The sequence below is a fragment of the Pinus tabuliformis genome, chromosome 1_2 (assembly GCF_031772625.1).
Source record: "Pinus tabuliformis cultivar Carrire ecotype Pingquan chromosome 1_2, CPIR1, whole genome shotgun sequence".
Classification (NCBI taxonomy): domain Eukaryota; kingdom Viridiplantae; phylum Streptophyta; class Pinopsida; order Pinales; family Pinaceae; genus Pinus; species Pinus tabuliformis.
The window spans coordinates 215610738-215626088 of record NC_142298.1 but is presented as its reverse complement, the minus strand read 5'-3'; the positions used below and the strand labels follow the sequence as shown (position 1 = coordinate 215626088).

Sequence of the window (15351 nt, the reverse complement as noted above, 5' to 3'; positions counted from 1 at the left end):
AATCTTTCAAACAAAACACTTCTTCGGCAATGTCTACCGAAATAGACAAAGGTGAGAGACTCCGTCTGTCAACTCACATAACTTTGACAAAAGAATCTTATTCTAGAATAACCCTCTTCCTGCATGGGCGGGGTACAGACTAGTCATATTCTCCCGCGGAAACCTACCATATACCCAAAGTTTTCCTACCGAAGTAGACCAGGACGCATGCCCCCTGGGTTCCAGTCATATCCTTCCGAATCACTCGCGCTCATCGGGAGGACGGACCGTGGGTTGAGACATTTCTTGTGTGAAGAGACCATTTAGGGATGGTATATGACTATTTGCGATGCGTGATCTAGGAAATGAAAGCTGGTCCACGAGCTTGACCACTCTTCCTTCGTGCGGAAAACACATTACTCTAAAGAGTGAGGAGACAATAGCTCCCATGCGATATATATAGTCTTGTCCAAGGAGTAGGTTATAATCCAAGGGTCCTTGAACGACCATCACGTTCATTTGAACGGTCTTCCCTTTCAATGTTATGGGCACATTGGGGAGGATCCCTAAAGGTCGACTGGTTCCTTTATCAAAGCCTGTCAGATTTCTCATTTCAGGCAAAAGCGCTGGCGAACCAAGCACTTTCCAAGAAATAGAGGAAAGGATACTCACAGATGCCCCCTCATCAATGATGGTGCCAGCCATGACCATTCTGTATATTTGGACGATAATTCTAAATGGTATGCTTACTGGAAAACGGGGTCTGCCTAGTTAGTTCCAGTCGAAGGAGACAACTAGGTTGCTTGGTGGTGGGACCGAGTAAACGGCCGGGTATCGCTCTGACGAACTTCCTTCCTGCGATAAAGGAATGGGGGGAGTGCCCCCGTGCTCGTCGGAGTCTGTGTTGATGAAGATAATTTGGATGGTGTCATCTTTATCCTCTTCAGTGACTGTATCATTCGAAGATAAATCCTCTGAAGGCAAGACCGGGTCAACTGCCGCCTCGACCTTTTGACTTTCGTCGGGTATGGATTCAGCTGGTTCATCTTCAATGACCGACGCTTCAGCTGACCACTTGAGCGGGCCAGCTGGATTTTCAACTAACGAAGGACTCGGCAAGAGTTTTTTATATCCAGGAGGAAGTCGTAACGGTGAAACCGGATGATCATCCAAAACTCTTTTCACTTCGTCTAAGAAGGGACAACGGTGGATGGCATGATTGCCTTCGCACAGTCTACAGGGGAATTTAGCTCTCCCTTTTTGTCCAAGGACTTCACTCTCGCTAGTTGACGGTATGCATTCAACATGGCTATCAGAGGTTGATGCCACCGGATTGTGCAAACGGGGAGACCAGTCCCTTAGTATCCGAGGGATGCAGGGACAATCTCTGTGGAAGTGGTCTCCCTTTCATATGACACATGGCGATTTAGGCCTAGTCAGTGCTATGTGTGGATTTTTGTCAGACGACACTTGTTTGCCCCCAGTCGCTTTTGGCTCCTTCTTCTTCTTCTCTTTCTTCTTCTTTTCCTTCTTCTCCTTAGGAACTTGGTTTTTTGTTTTACCAGTTCCGTCAAGCGAAGAGGAAGGAGGAGAGGAAGAATTAGATGAAGTAGAAGGCTGGTGGGTAACTCTGGTCTAGTCTAACTGTTGATTCGACTGTTCAGGAATAGTGGTGTTCTGAACGACATTGGTTGAGAAGAGCCAGACCGGCAAGCCAATTGTCAGTCTTGGAAGTGACAATGTGGCCATATGGGGCGCACCAACATCTCCCCAAGAGGAGAAGGGACTAGGATTTCCACCAAGGGGAATTCCTTGGTTGGTGGGTTCCATTTTCTCAACCTAAAGATCAATGCAGGAAAAAGGGGTGATTGTTCCGTTTAAAATAAATTTTAACGACGCTTTAGACACAACTTGATTTTTCAATTTTAAAGAGTCGAGAAAAAGCTAAAGATGACTCTAGTCGCCTTCGATGTTTTAACGAGCCCGAAGTGACAAATGCTCGGATGGACTTTTTCCATTATAGAGTCTGAAAAATGCCAAAAGGAACTGCTCTGGACTTCTAGGTAGAGGGTGTACCAAACTTTTCGCAAAACCGCAGAATACTTTTTAAGGTACGGGTGGTCAATCTTCCTGAATGCTATGTTCAGTGCATTGCGATCAGTAGGGCGGCCGACACGACTTCCTAAGGATAAAGGCTTTATGCCTATAGGGGTCTCCCAATATATACTCGATGGTACGTGGGAGCACAATCCGTACTGGCGCTATCGTCCCTCAGGAGGAATCGCCCACCATCAGCGAGATCAACAGTCACCAGGTTTTACGACGTCGGAACACGTCTCTAGCCTAGACCTCTATGTTGTGCATTAAGTTACAAAGTGTTGTTAAGTTCATTCAATTTATTTTAGGTTGATTTTTCTTAGAAGTTTGCCTTTTTGGATCACCACGAGATGTATGATACAATTCCTAAATGCAGTCTAAAGATGATAAGCAAGCTTTTATATCTTTTCAACAATGAAAATCCTAGCTACAAAGGGAAAAGGAAGACATAATTTTTTCTCAAAGAGCATAGAGCACACTGTAATGCACTTTTCCCTAAATCAAAGCATGCAAACTATCAAAATGCAAATGCACAAATGCATGTATTTCTTTTCGCTTTCTTAATATTGATGCCTAAAAAGAAAGATGTTGTACAAATTTGAATTCGATTTCAAGTGAAAACATAAACAAGTTCCTTTTTCAAAATCAAAAAGATGATTACGACACTTTATGATTTACTTGTTTCGACACTAGAAATGCATAAATTCAAACCAAATGACAAAAGTAAAAGCTCAATCAACTGTGAACAACAAACAAACTCACTCCTAAGATCAAAACGACACTTATGACAGGTCTAGATCTAAGGGCGACAGTATGACTAGTTTACTTTTGTAATGGGAAACTACAAATGATGTAACAAATACACAAAGAACAAATACAGTTCTTTATACAACTGAGGTAGAATTGAGGCAAAGAAAAGGGGTTTTCAGATAGGTACACTGACTGATAACAGGCTGCAAAAAACAGAGATGAAACTGAGCAAAAGGAAGCAGGGAACCACAGCTGCACAAGGCAAAGACTGATCAGCGCACTCCCAACACAGAGGTTTTGACATTCAGCGCAGTTAGCCTTCACGGGACCTGTGTTGAAATGCAGAACCTCTTCACAGAGTCTGCGCTGAAGCAGAAACGAGAGTTGTTTCTGGGTTCTGAGTTACGGTTTGCAGTTAAATCAACAGTTTTTGGTCAGATCAAAGCTATCAATTAGGTACAATTAGGAGGATGATTTATAGGAGGTCTAAGATCTATCACAAAGGGCTGTTAGAGCACTTGTGGATCAGATTGTTCAGATCATAAAAACAGGCCCAGTGAGTGGACTAGAGTGGCAGATCTCTACTTTGCATTTGAAAATGGCAAATGCATTTCGATTTGGCACTCCTGATTTTATGAGAAGAACAACAATAGAAACACAAATAAACCAACAAGATATGTTCCCCAGCGGAGTCGCCAATTTGTTTTTGGGAAAAGTATCCAATTCGAAATGCCCCTATCCCGCTCTAAGAGGTGATAGTGCCTTAGCAACAAACAAGGAAACTTATTCGATTGTTCTTCTTTATGAAATGTAAATGAGGAAGCAGGATCTAACTAACCTGTGTCTTTCGCAAGTTTGTTGATCCAATCACTCCTCTCTTCAGTAGCTCCCAGCTCTCTCACCAGCCCAGCTTCACAGAATTCCTGCAAGATCACAAGAGAGAAAAACTACAAGAAGATCCAGATATACATTCATAACAAGCTCAAGATCAGATTAAGCTAAACATGTAAGCATAACAAAACATCATTGGTATACAACATGTAGGAGAAACTCAAATAGTTTATTGATAGAGTAAATAAATTCCAAGAGGAGATACAACCAAGTGAGGCCCGATCTAGCATCTACCTCCCAGCAATGGAATCCCTTCCTCTCCTCCAACAAAGCATAAATCACCCAATGTACTAATCTCAATCTCAAACCAACAACAATTCTCTGCAAAGTACAAAATTCCAGCCTTCTGAACCTCTGGGTGAGAGATCCATTTATAGATGTAAGCAGAGAGGATGAGTCAGCTTATGTTTTGACTTGTGGCTTCTCTCTGTCAGTTCTTGCTTCCACTTAGAGGTTGAGAACCTCTTACTCATCACTAGTCGAATTCATTGAGGCAAGTGTCATTGGAGAAGATTCTAGAAGCTTCCAGGGTCTTTCCACCTCGTTGAATGAGCTTTCCATTTGTCATTTCCCGCTCAACGCACCCTGGTAGTGCTTCCACCTGTGTTGCAGTGCACCTAGCCAGTGCAGACTTTGACATTCAACGCAGGCAGCTAGTGGAGCTTCTGAATTGATCCTGAATTGACTATTTCTGAGTGGTTTTTGGTGGAGAACTTCTGGGAGAAGCTGTCATTGGTTGACCTTGTTCCTTTAGGAGCTGTAACAACATCTTTAGGGACTTTGGATCCCTCGAATTATGGACATTTCATGCTTATAGCTGTAAGGCACAAAAATGTCTATAACAAGCATGGGAGCTATTGTTTCCTCACTCTTTCAAGTGATGTGTTTCCCATATGAAGGTAGAATGGTACAGCTTGTTGACCAGCTTTCATTTCCCAGTTCAAACACGGCTACGAGTCAAATGCCATCCCTAAATGGTCTCTTTACACAAGGAATGTCTCTTCAACCTCCAATTCATCCACCTAATTACCACGAGTGATTCGGTGAATGTAACGAAGCTTAGGGGGCATGCACCCTGGTCTGCTACGGTAGACGAACCCAGATGAAAAAACATATTTCCTTGTAGGTTATATGATTAGTCTGAAACACCATTTCCTTGTAGGATTTGAGTATCAATATGAAATATGATTGATCTGAAATTCCATTTCCTTATAGGATATGGGATCAGTCTGAAACAGGATCTCCTCGCAAATTATGTGATTGGAAGCTCACACCATTCACCTTTGTCTATTTCGATGGACAGAGCCAAGGAAGTGTTTTGTCTGCTCTGTACATGAAATAATCCTACTTAAATGCAGGAACTTCCGCAAGGTAATTGGAAATTTTCGTTTTCTCAACACCTGGGGGCATGAAAACCTTTTTTACGCAAGTGAAAAGTGATCAGCGTAACTCTAACCCCGTGGTATTTTACTAAATTAAACTGCTTAGCTTAGGTGATTGGTCTGATCCTCCATTCACCTTTGTTGGTGGCCCTAGAAAAGCAAAGGAAACGTTTTGTCGGAAACTATCCTACCTAACCTCAGTAGTTCATTAACTCTTAGTTCTGTAGTTGGTCGTTTTTAGCCTGCTTACAAAAGGTGCTGAGCAAAGTTTCGCATGGGGTAAGCTCACTAAAAAATGAACCTACAAAATAAGAGACATATTTAAAAGACGTCTGGAATGAGCAATGTTTCCGCAAAGTTCAAGCTCATTAAAAAATAAACCTAGCAACGAGCAATGTTACTACAGGGTTGAAGCTCGTTAAAAAATAAACTCTCCACTGAGCATAGTTTCCAAAGATTCAAGCTCATTAAAAAATGAATCCACCCTCAGTAAATAACCTTTGTGATCACATTGTTATCAGCCGTTTCAGCCTTGGTCGTGTTCTTATCGTCACCTCCACTCTTTTAGCCGATCATACGCCTCCACTTGATTGTTTACCCTTTTGAGGAATAGCTATGACAAGTGATTCTGTTAGCCACCCCCGTTACACTGCCATGTTTGAGAAGTTCCAAACTTACCTGGAACCAATTTCTACCTGGATACATCACTCTTTCCTAAAAAACGAGTCTCTTTTAAGCTCTTTTTAGACTCGTAAAATATGAAAAGACTGCCAAGCCACTAGCCTTTCCAGATCGTTAAAGGGAGCACCATCCCTCCTCTATATTTTAATATTTTTGGACCTCGGGGATCATTACTCAAAAAGATTGAGTGCTTGTCTTGTTTGGCTCACAAAAACTATCAAAAATTCATCCCTTTTGTATTATTTTATACTTTTTCGGACTTAAGGGATTATACCACGAAAAAGGACTACTGGAGTTTCCTTTCTGTCTCTTTTCAAACTCTCTAAATATGAAAAGGACTGAGTTGTCTTTGTCGTTAAACTCATTAAAAAAATTGCGACAACTTGTCCATCTGGACAAGAGCGAGTTTCACTATCGCTAGGCTCGCTAAAACATAGCGACAGGTTTGCTCAAAGGGAAAATTATAGAACAAGCATATGTTATCCTCCTCAAGCTTAACAAAAATAAAGAGGTACTGGTCCGTAATGACTGGGGAAAAAGGAAGAAAACTTGAAGAACTTCATTGGTAGCAGGTCGCTCTTGAACATGACACTTTTACTCCATCACCATGATTGAGTCGGGTTGGGTTATTCCGTTCACCATCACCATTGGTCCTCCATACCATCCATGGGGTTAACACTACCGATACATCACAGTGTCGCCGATATGTTCAAGAGAAGTCGCTCAGAGAATTCACCAACCCAGCTAATGCATCATCCACTGCAATACCTTCACGCTCCATTTTTCATGACCGCCACCCTGAACCTTGTATCATCAGGTTGTTTTCACCTCCAAAAAATCATTTGCTTCGTTTTGTGTCATAGATCTAGGATTCATTAAGGCCCTCCTATGATGGGTCACTTCTTGTTGACATCAGCTCATTATCCAAGAAGTTGACTTAGGAACAACCCTTTCAGTACTTTGAAGCTTGCATGCCTCAATGGTAGGTTTCTCACTTTCGGTGACATGTTTACATCAATGGTCTTCGACCGAAAGATTTTGCGTGGTGTTCGACGTCAAGTCCTATATTCACACCATGTGAATTGTACTATAGTACCTTGAGGGTCATTATCATTATCAGTGATTCCTCTTGTGCCTGTTAACAACTTACATCATTGGCTGGTAATCAGGCGATGTCTTTCCATGTTCGACTTCAAGACATCTTTTCACATGGATCGACTTGTACATCGGGCGAAGATTGGACGAGTTTAAAGACCCTGAATCTAGTTTCATCCATTCGGGCTGTGATATATTCAGGAAAATAAAGACATCAAATATACTCCATAGCTGCACAGATGATCATCCAAGCTAAGGGATGATGGCTCTACCAGAATCATCAGTCTACCACACAGACGATTGTCTGTCCTATGTACATGAAAATGAATTTATAAAGTTGAGCATGGGAATGCCTGCCTCAGCTAGATCATGAAAATAATATGAAGGTAATTTATTGAATTGTATTTTATACAGGTCACCTTCTAGTTCAAAAAACATCGGATCCTCATGATAAAGCATTTCACCCGACATCAGAAGATTTACGACCTCATGCTTTAGCGGGCAACTATTATAGACATATTTGGGAACTGCAACCCCAATCACATATTTCAATAAACCAAAGGCTCTCAAACCCCTAAAAGTGTTGTTTCACACCCTAAAAGATCAAGGTCAACTGATTACATCATTTCCCAGAAGTTTTCCCTGAAAAACTACTCAGAACTGGTCAAAACTGGACCATACAGACTGCTCCATGCTAAGGGTATGATGCATCTCACCTATTACACATAAGGGGTGCGATGCATACTGAAAAGCCCTTCTATAGGGTGTGATGAGCAAGAGTAGACAAATGGCAGAGGCAGTTTGCTAGGTGTAAACTCAGAGAATCTTCTAGAAACTGCTCATATGACACTTGCCTCTCTGAATTAGCCCAGGGATGAGTAAGAGATCATGAAATCTCCAAGTGGAACCACGAAATATCAGTGAAATGACACTAATAAAAAATCCAGAAGCTGACTCACCTCTCCACAAATATCTATAAATGGATCCCTCATCCCAGAGATCCGAAACCTGGAATTTTGTAATTTGTAAGGAAGTGAAGTTGGTTTCTCTTTGAGACATTGTATTGTGGGGTGATCTTGCTTTTCATGAGGTGAAGAGGGCTTTCATGCTGGGAGGATGATGCTAGATTAGACAGCTGGGTTGTAATCCTCTCTTCTACTTCTACTATTGATAAAGCTAATTGAGTTTTCCTCCATATACTTGTGTACTTGTAAATCTTGTATTTGTGAATGCAATTCTATGGTTAGTGTACATATAATTCTGCATTGTTTATGGTATCATAGATCTCTATGCTTTGATGGTATTTTTCTACTTTGCCTTTACAAGTGTTCTTTGAAGTGGGACAAGTGAGAAAGGAGTAGCAAAGCTCTATCAAAGGAGAGAGAAAAAAGTAAGGAGCCAAGAAAAAGACTGAGGTTGGTGCTCTCTGCTTCTCTCTTATCTATCGTCCATAAAGGAAAACACAAGTTGCTTTGAATTGTTTATTTCTAAGATAGCTACCCGTCTTAGTGGGACTAGCAGATCAAATAGCGACACTAGTTTTCCCAGAAACAATATGTCCTTCTATATTGATAGTTTGAGGAGTGGTAATTCCAGCCAATGCATTACAAGATATGGTTGGATTAATCTCTTCTTTCTCGATATGATCTTTCACTTCTTGAACCTTTTTCTTCTTGATATGTCCTTCTATCTTAAGAGTTTGAGGAGTAGTAATTCTGGCCAATGCATTACAAGATATGGTTGGATTCATTTCTTCTTTCTCGATGTGATCTTTCACTTCTTGAACATTTTTCTTCTTGATATGTCCTTCTATATTGAGAGTTTGAGTGGTAATTCTTGCCAATGCTTTACAAGATATGGTAGGATTCATTTCTTCTTTCTCAGGGGTTGGGTCCTGGTGTATATCATCTTCTTTTGATGTTTCTTGATCCTTTTCTTCCTCCTCTTCATACTCTATGTAAAATAATTTCTTCTCAGCACACTTATGACCTTTAGTGCATTTTCTATCACAATTGTAAGAAAGCCCTTTTTCTCTTTTTTGTTCCAATTGTTGTGGTGTAAGACTTGTAGGTTGTGGAAGGCTAGGAGAAGAAACACTTCCATAATTATAGTCATGAGTGGTGGGATTCCTTATTTCCATAATTTCGCTTTCAATTTTTCTTGCCAATTTGAATGCCTCCTCCAATGAATTAGGTTCCCAAAAACGAACCTCATGTTGAACATTATCCTTTAAAGTCCCTATGAAGACATCAATCCTTTTCTTCTCTGGAATATAATTTACCCTTCTATTAAATTTTTGAAAGTCCTTAATGTGCTCTTCCATTGAACCCTTTTTTTTGAGATTTATCAATTGGCTAAAGAAGGAGTTTCTCTTTGTATCCTCATAATGTGCTATCATTTCCTCCATGAAAATTGACCACGTGACAAGTGGTTTACGAGAACAAAGTCCTTTATACTATAAAAATTGATTCAGTTCTAAATAATTAGATGCAATACATACCTTTTGTAATAGTGGTACACCATGTAGATCAAAATATTTCTCCATATGTAGTATCCAATTTACCGGATCCTTGCCATAAAACTTCCTCATCTCGCTTTTTCTTGATTTTAGGAGCTCGATCTTGAAACGACTGTAACTTTGTAATTTCAGATCTTCCAGTTCTGAAATTGTGACCTGCAGCAGCCCTCTGCATCCTCTTTCGAATGCCACCAGTCTGATCCAAATTGGATTCTCCAAGGAAGTTTTATGCCAAATCTCCCACGGTGACCCGATTATAGACTAGTTCAGTAGAGAAAACTTGTATGATGTGCCACGTGTCACTGTTTCAACCTTTGGATCTAAAAAATGTACAAAAGAAACTACTGTCTATCCTCTTTTTGTAACCTCTGATGAAATTTCAATCTGATGCTGAGAGAGAAAATTATGATGAGTTTCCCCAGGTCACCTTTTTGGAATGTAATTCAGAAGTCTACAAAAATACCAACTTCCTCCGATCATATCTCCACAAATATTGCACAAAATGCTCTAAAATTCGTATCTGAGGTTCAGTGCGATTTCCTCTCAAATGGGTTTTTTTTCGCTTCTGAAACATCGCAGAAAAAAAGTTATAGTGATAATTCCACGATGACCTATTTGGACTAGCGAAACCCTAGAATCCAAAGCTCTGATACCAAATGTTATGAAACCAGCTCACAAAAAGATAGAAAAGATAGATCAACGCCTTAGAATTCAACCTCTTCGAGGGGGCAACCTCCTTTACATTACACAAATGAACAATTCTTCGATGATACAAATGACAAGACCTCCTTTCTATATATAGGAGTCTAAGGGGTCATAATATAATCAGAGCCGACATAACAATAATAATGTAAGGGCACAATAATAACAATAGTGGACTTCTATGGGGCACAATAATAACAATAGTGGGCATCTATGGGGACTACATGGTTACAACAATATAATAAGGGGGTTGTACTAATAACAATAAGGGGTTACACTAGTAGTATAGGGGCCTAACATTGATATCATATTAGGAAATCACAAGTGGGTTACTAAAAAGGATGTATACCACTTAGGAATAACTCATGCTGACCATAAACTAAGACACTGAGATTTACATGGTTAAACCCTCAAAATGAGACATCCATGAAGCAACAGAAAAGTTGTACTACTACGTAAGAAATGAAGGGTTATATCTAGTACAATATTCTACTCTTAATCATGTGAGACAAGTGACCATCCATGATCTTTAAGTAGAGATCATGGACGAATTAGGTGATAAAACATATATCAATTTTCATAAATACCTAGAACATGAGCACCATCGAAGCATCCATGCAGGAGATAGAACAGTGACCATTAGATAACCAAAAACACATGACTATACTACATTAGACCAAGTTGGTCTTAATCACTCCTAAGGTCTAATATCCTAATATCCCCGCTTAAAAACAACTTGGGATAGGACAAATTATTTACCAAATGACATGGGACAACAAGGAGGCATTATGCCTAAACCCACTTGAGAGAGGGAAGGAGGCATTACAAATTTACAGCTAATCCTAGACAAAGGAAATTAACATTATTTTTCTCATCAAGGCTTTATGAAAAATAAAAAACCAATAAAGCTTTAAAAAAATCCGAAATTTGCATAAGCCAAAAATTTATTCCAATTTCTATGGAAATATTTCATGATTAAGGTTGTTTGCCTAGAACACGAGTCTGGCCACACCTTTAGTGTAGATATTTAGAAATTTCACTACACAATCCTTTCAAAATTCCCATAATCTACTATCCAAGAAATTATATCCTTCACATGGATTAAAAATCCACATAACAAAATTGAATTGTGATGCATTGTGATGGAGAATCCTCTCTGTAAATTTTTCTGCCCAAAAGAAAAAATAAGTCTGAAACCCTTGAAGAAATGTTGTAGATCTTTTAAAATGAATTTTTCAATGTATAGGTTGCTCACTAAGTGCATGAGGTTGAACTTGGTTGAACCTTGAAATTCTCAGCGACTCTTTTAGGGATAGGCCAAACCCTACACAAACTCACCTAGTAATGAAGAGGTTGAACTTTTGATGAGATTAACCATGTCCTCTCCTTGTTTTTCTACCGACTTGAGTAAATTGCAAATAAGCAAGAGACTCAGTGAGTCCTATTCTAGTGGTTATCTTAAAACTCTAGAAAATTAACCCCTATGAAACCTTTACGAAGATCCAGTTCAATCTATACTCCCGATGAACTTCTCTATTTCTTCTAAAACATTTTCTAGCGAATGGTGCACAAGTAGGTTTGGAAGCCTTGATCATAATGGGATGGAAGAAGGATAAAAGATGCTAGAAAAATATTGGGGAACCAGAGTTGAAAAATATCTTGTACTTCCATAAAGAAAAGGGACTTCCTTAATAAATTTTATCATATTTGCAACAAACACAAATTTTAATGAAAAAAAAATCTTAAAATGAGGTATTAAGTGAAATAATTGTTTAACAAACCCATTTATTCTTTCTCAGTCAGAAGAAAAAGGCTTCATGATTTAGCAAACAAACCTGCAAATAAATTATTTCTCAGTTAGCAAGATAGTCTTCCAAGGATTTCTCTCTAGATGCTTTGCATGAAGAAGCTTGAGTTTCTTAACACATATTTTGAGCCTCTCTAAGGCAGTCAACAATTCTCCACCATTTACACCCTGAAATGGACCCCATCATAGTAGCATCAAGCTACACCTGTGAATTCCCCTCCACTAGTTTTTGTTTATGGGAACCCTGTAATGCTTCCTTAAATCCTTTAAAGGGTTACAAACACCTACCAACAACCTACAAACTTACCAAATTGGTTGTGTCAAGCTGGAGCCAAAAGCACAAGCCATTGCATTCAACAATTTGACAATGACTTCTATCCTCTTTCCAATGATATATTGAGTGACCATTAGTTTAGTAAACTTTATTAAATTCAGATATGTATACATCTTGAAAAATAGGATATAATGTAGGGGTTAATACAGTCAATTTTCCTCTCAAGTCAACATGGTTTGATGGCTTCTGTTACATACTTGGCTTGAGATTTTGATGCCTTTGTGTGATATGGATATGGAATTACAAGAAACAATTGAGTTAAAAAATTGGATTTGATGAATATCCATTTGTGTCCTGTTATGAGATGACTTGGTGAATGGGTATGCAGGAAATTGACCTAACTCGAATGTTCATTTGTAGAAAACCAACCCAGTTGTGGCTGAGATATTTTCCCTCATGTCCAAAGATGAAGCTCGCCATGAAGGGTATGTTATCTTACTTTGTAGGTGTGGTTTATTAGATCAAAGTTATAGCTGTTTGCTGCAAAAATGGCTCCCCTTTCACAACTCCCTACGTCTGTTGGCACTGTTGTTTACTATATTGGATATATTTCCATTTGAAACTTACATTGGATAAAGTATTTATTTGGAATATATTTTTTTGTCACTGTAATTACATTTTATGATGTAATATGTCTATTGACTTTCTCAACTCAATATTTGACACATTCGGTTATAGGTTTTTTGAACAAGGGTTTATCAGATTTCAATCTTGTACTGGACCTCGGTTTCCTAGGTAAAGCATGCAACTATACTTTCTTCAAGCCTAAGTTCATATTCTATGCCACTTACTTATCCGAGAATATTAGTTACTAGAGATATATTACCATCTCTAAGAACCTAAGAGAAAGCCCTGAGTATCAAGTGTATCCTATATTCAAGTACTTTGAGGAATATGCACGATGAATTTTTCTTAGCTTATTGACAACATAACCAAATTTTTTGAATGAATGGACAACCAAACTTTGGTAAAGGTTTTTCTGTCTCTCAGTGAGTTAATATTGAATTAAATCTACTATATCCTAAAGATCTAGGCAATATGACGTCTTCTATTTTCATTCAATATTTATTGATGATGTATTGTTTCTTATTCTCTATGAATGATTTCTTCTGGGAACACTTTCTTTCCTTTTGCAAGTATATGTGATGATGTACCTCAATGATTTCTAGAGGACAAAATTTTATGAAGGCACTGGACTGAACACAAAAGATTTCGATATGCATGTTATGACTAAGGTGGGTTAGAAGTTTCATATAGATTACAATACTTAGAAGCCATTTTTTGTCTAAAATTGAGTTGTAGTGATTTTTTGTGTGTGATGGATTTTAGCAATGTATTTTTCTGACCGATGCATACAAACCTAACTACAACAAGGATTTTTCCCATTGTCTTGGATGTTGAGAATCCAGAATTCAAAAAGAAACTTGGTAGGATGGTAGATATCAACCAACATATAATAGAAATTGGATAAAGGTAGACTCCTGACTTTGTGAAGAATCTCCAAATAATTACTCTTATAGCTTCTCTGCTGTCAGAATAAATAAAAACTTATTTGATGCCACCCGTGGATTTTGGTTCTTTGGATTATGCTAATTTTGACCCACAGGTTGTGTACTAGACGCATTTCATACATACAAAGTGTTATAGACATTTTTGTGCCTTACAGCATTGAGCATGAAATGTCCATAATCTAAGGGATCCAAAGTCCCTAAACATGTTGTTCCTACCCCTAGAGGAAAAAGGCTAACAAACCATAGCAATTCACAGAAGTTCTCCACCAGAAACTACTCAAAAACAAGTCAATTCAAGATCAATTCAGTGGCTCCACTAGCTGTCTGCGCTGAATGTCAAAGTCAACACTGGCTACCTGCACTGCAACGCAGGTAGAAGCACTACCAGGGTGCGTTGAGCGAGAGTTGACAAATGGCAAGTTCATTCCAAGAGGTGTCAAGACCCAGGAATCTTCCAGAATCTTCCTCAATGACACTTGCCTCAGTGAATTCGACTATGATGAGTAAGAGGCTCTTAATCTCCAAGTGGAAGCAAGAACCTCCAAGTGGAATCAAGAACTGACAGAGGGAGAGGACACTAGTCAGATCTCAAGCTGACTCATCCTCTCTCCAAACATCTATATATGGATCTCTCCTCCATGAGATCTAGAGGCTGGAATTTTGTTATTGCAAAGAATTGTTGTTGGTTTGAGATTGGAATCATTGGGTGCTTAATGCTTTGAAGGGGGTGAAGATAGGAATTCCATTTGCTGGGAAGGAGATGCTGGATTGGAGCCCTCTAGGTTGTATCTCTTCCTGAACCTTGTTATTCATCAATAAAGCTATCTTGGTTTCTCCTATATACTGATGTATCTTTGATGTATGATTGCATTAGTATGTTTAGTTTATTTCTAATCCTGAACTAGTTATGAATATGAATCCATGTCTTGTGTAGTGTTCTCTTCTTGTGATCTTGTAGAAACCTCTTGAAGCTAGGCGAGCGAGAAGGCAAGTAGCTGGGAACCCTCAAAGAGAAGAGAGACTGGATCGAGGGACAAACGGAAGACACCGGTTAGTCCATCTATCTCTCTTCATTCTTAATTCATAAAGGAAGAATACTAGAATAGCTGTCTCTGTTTGTTGCTAAGGCACTGTCACACCTTAGGTGGATAGGATCGTCCTGCATAGGCATTTTTCCCCACAACACAAAGATACATGGTTGCACTATATAATCGAGAATGGAAATCTATGAATCTATGACTTTATTTGTAGTTGTTTGACTTTTGAGATGTCCTACCCTTTTCTAGAAAAGCATTCATATTCTGCCAGAAGATTGTCTTTACATATGCACATGCTATATGAAATGTTGGAATTTTGTGATCTAAAGTTATTAGCAATAGAAAGTATCTATGCCTTGTTAGTAAACAAAATATTTAAACTCAGTAGGTGTTTTTAGGCCATGATTTGTGAAAAAATTAATCTCTCATAGCTTGACAGAAGTGGTAGAGAAAAGATTAATCTATCCTACCTTGACAGAAGTGGTGGTCAAGATCAACACATACATGAAATTTGTGGTGGAATATTATAAAGACTAATAGAGGGATATGAAAGAGTGTACAGTAAGA

At 38.9% G+C, this 15351-nt stretch overlaps 1 pseudogene; it reads left to right on the top strand.

Annotated features, from left to right (window-relative positions):
- Window positions 1-13854, top strand: part of LOC149205200 (magnesium-protoporphyrin IX monomethyl ester [oxidative] cyclase, chloroplastic-like) — a 62631-nt pseudogene extending 48777 nt beyond the window's left edge.
- The last annotated feature ends 1497 nt before the right edge of the window (window positions 13855-15351 follow it).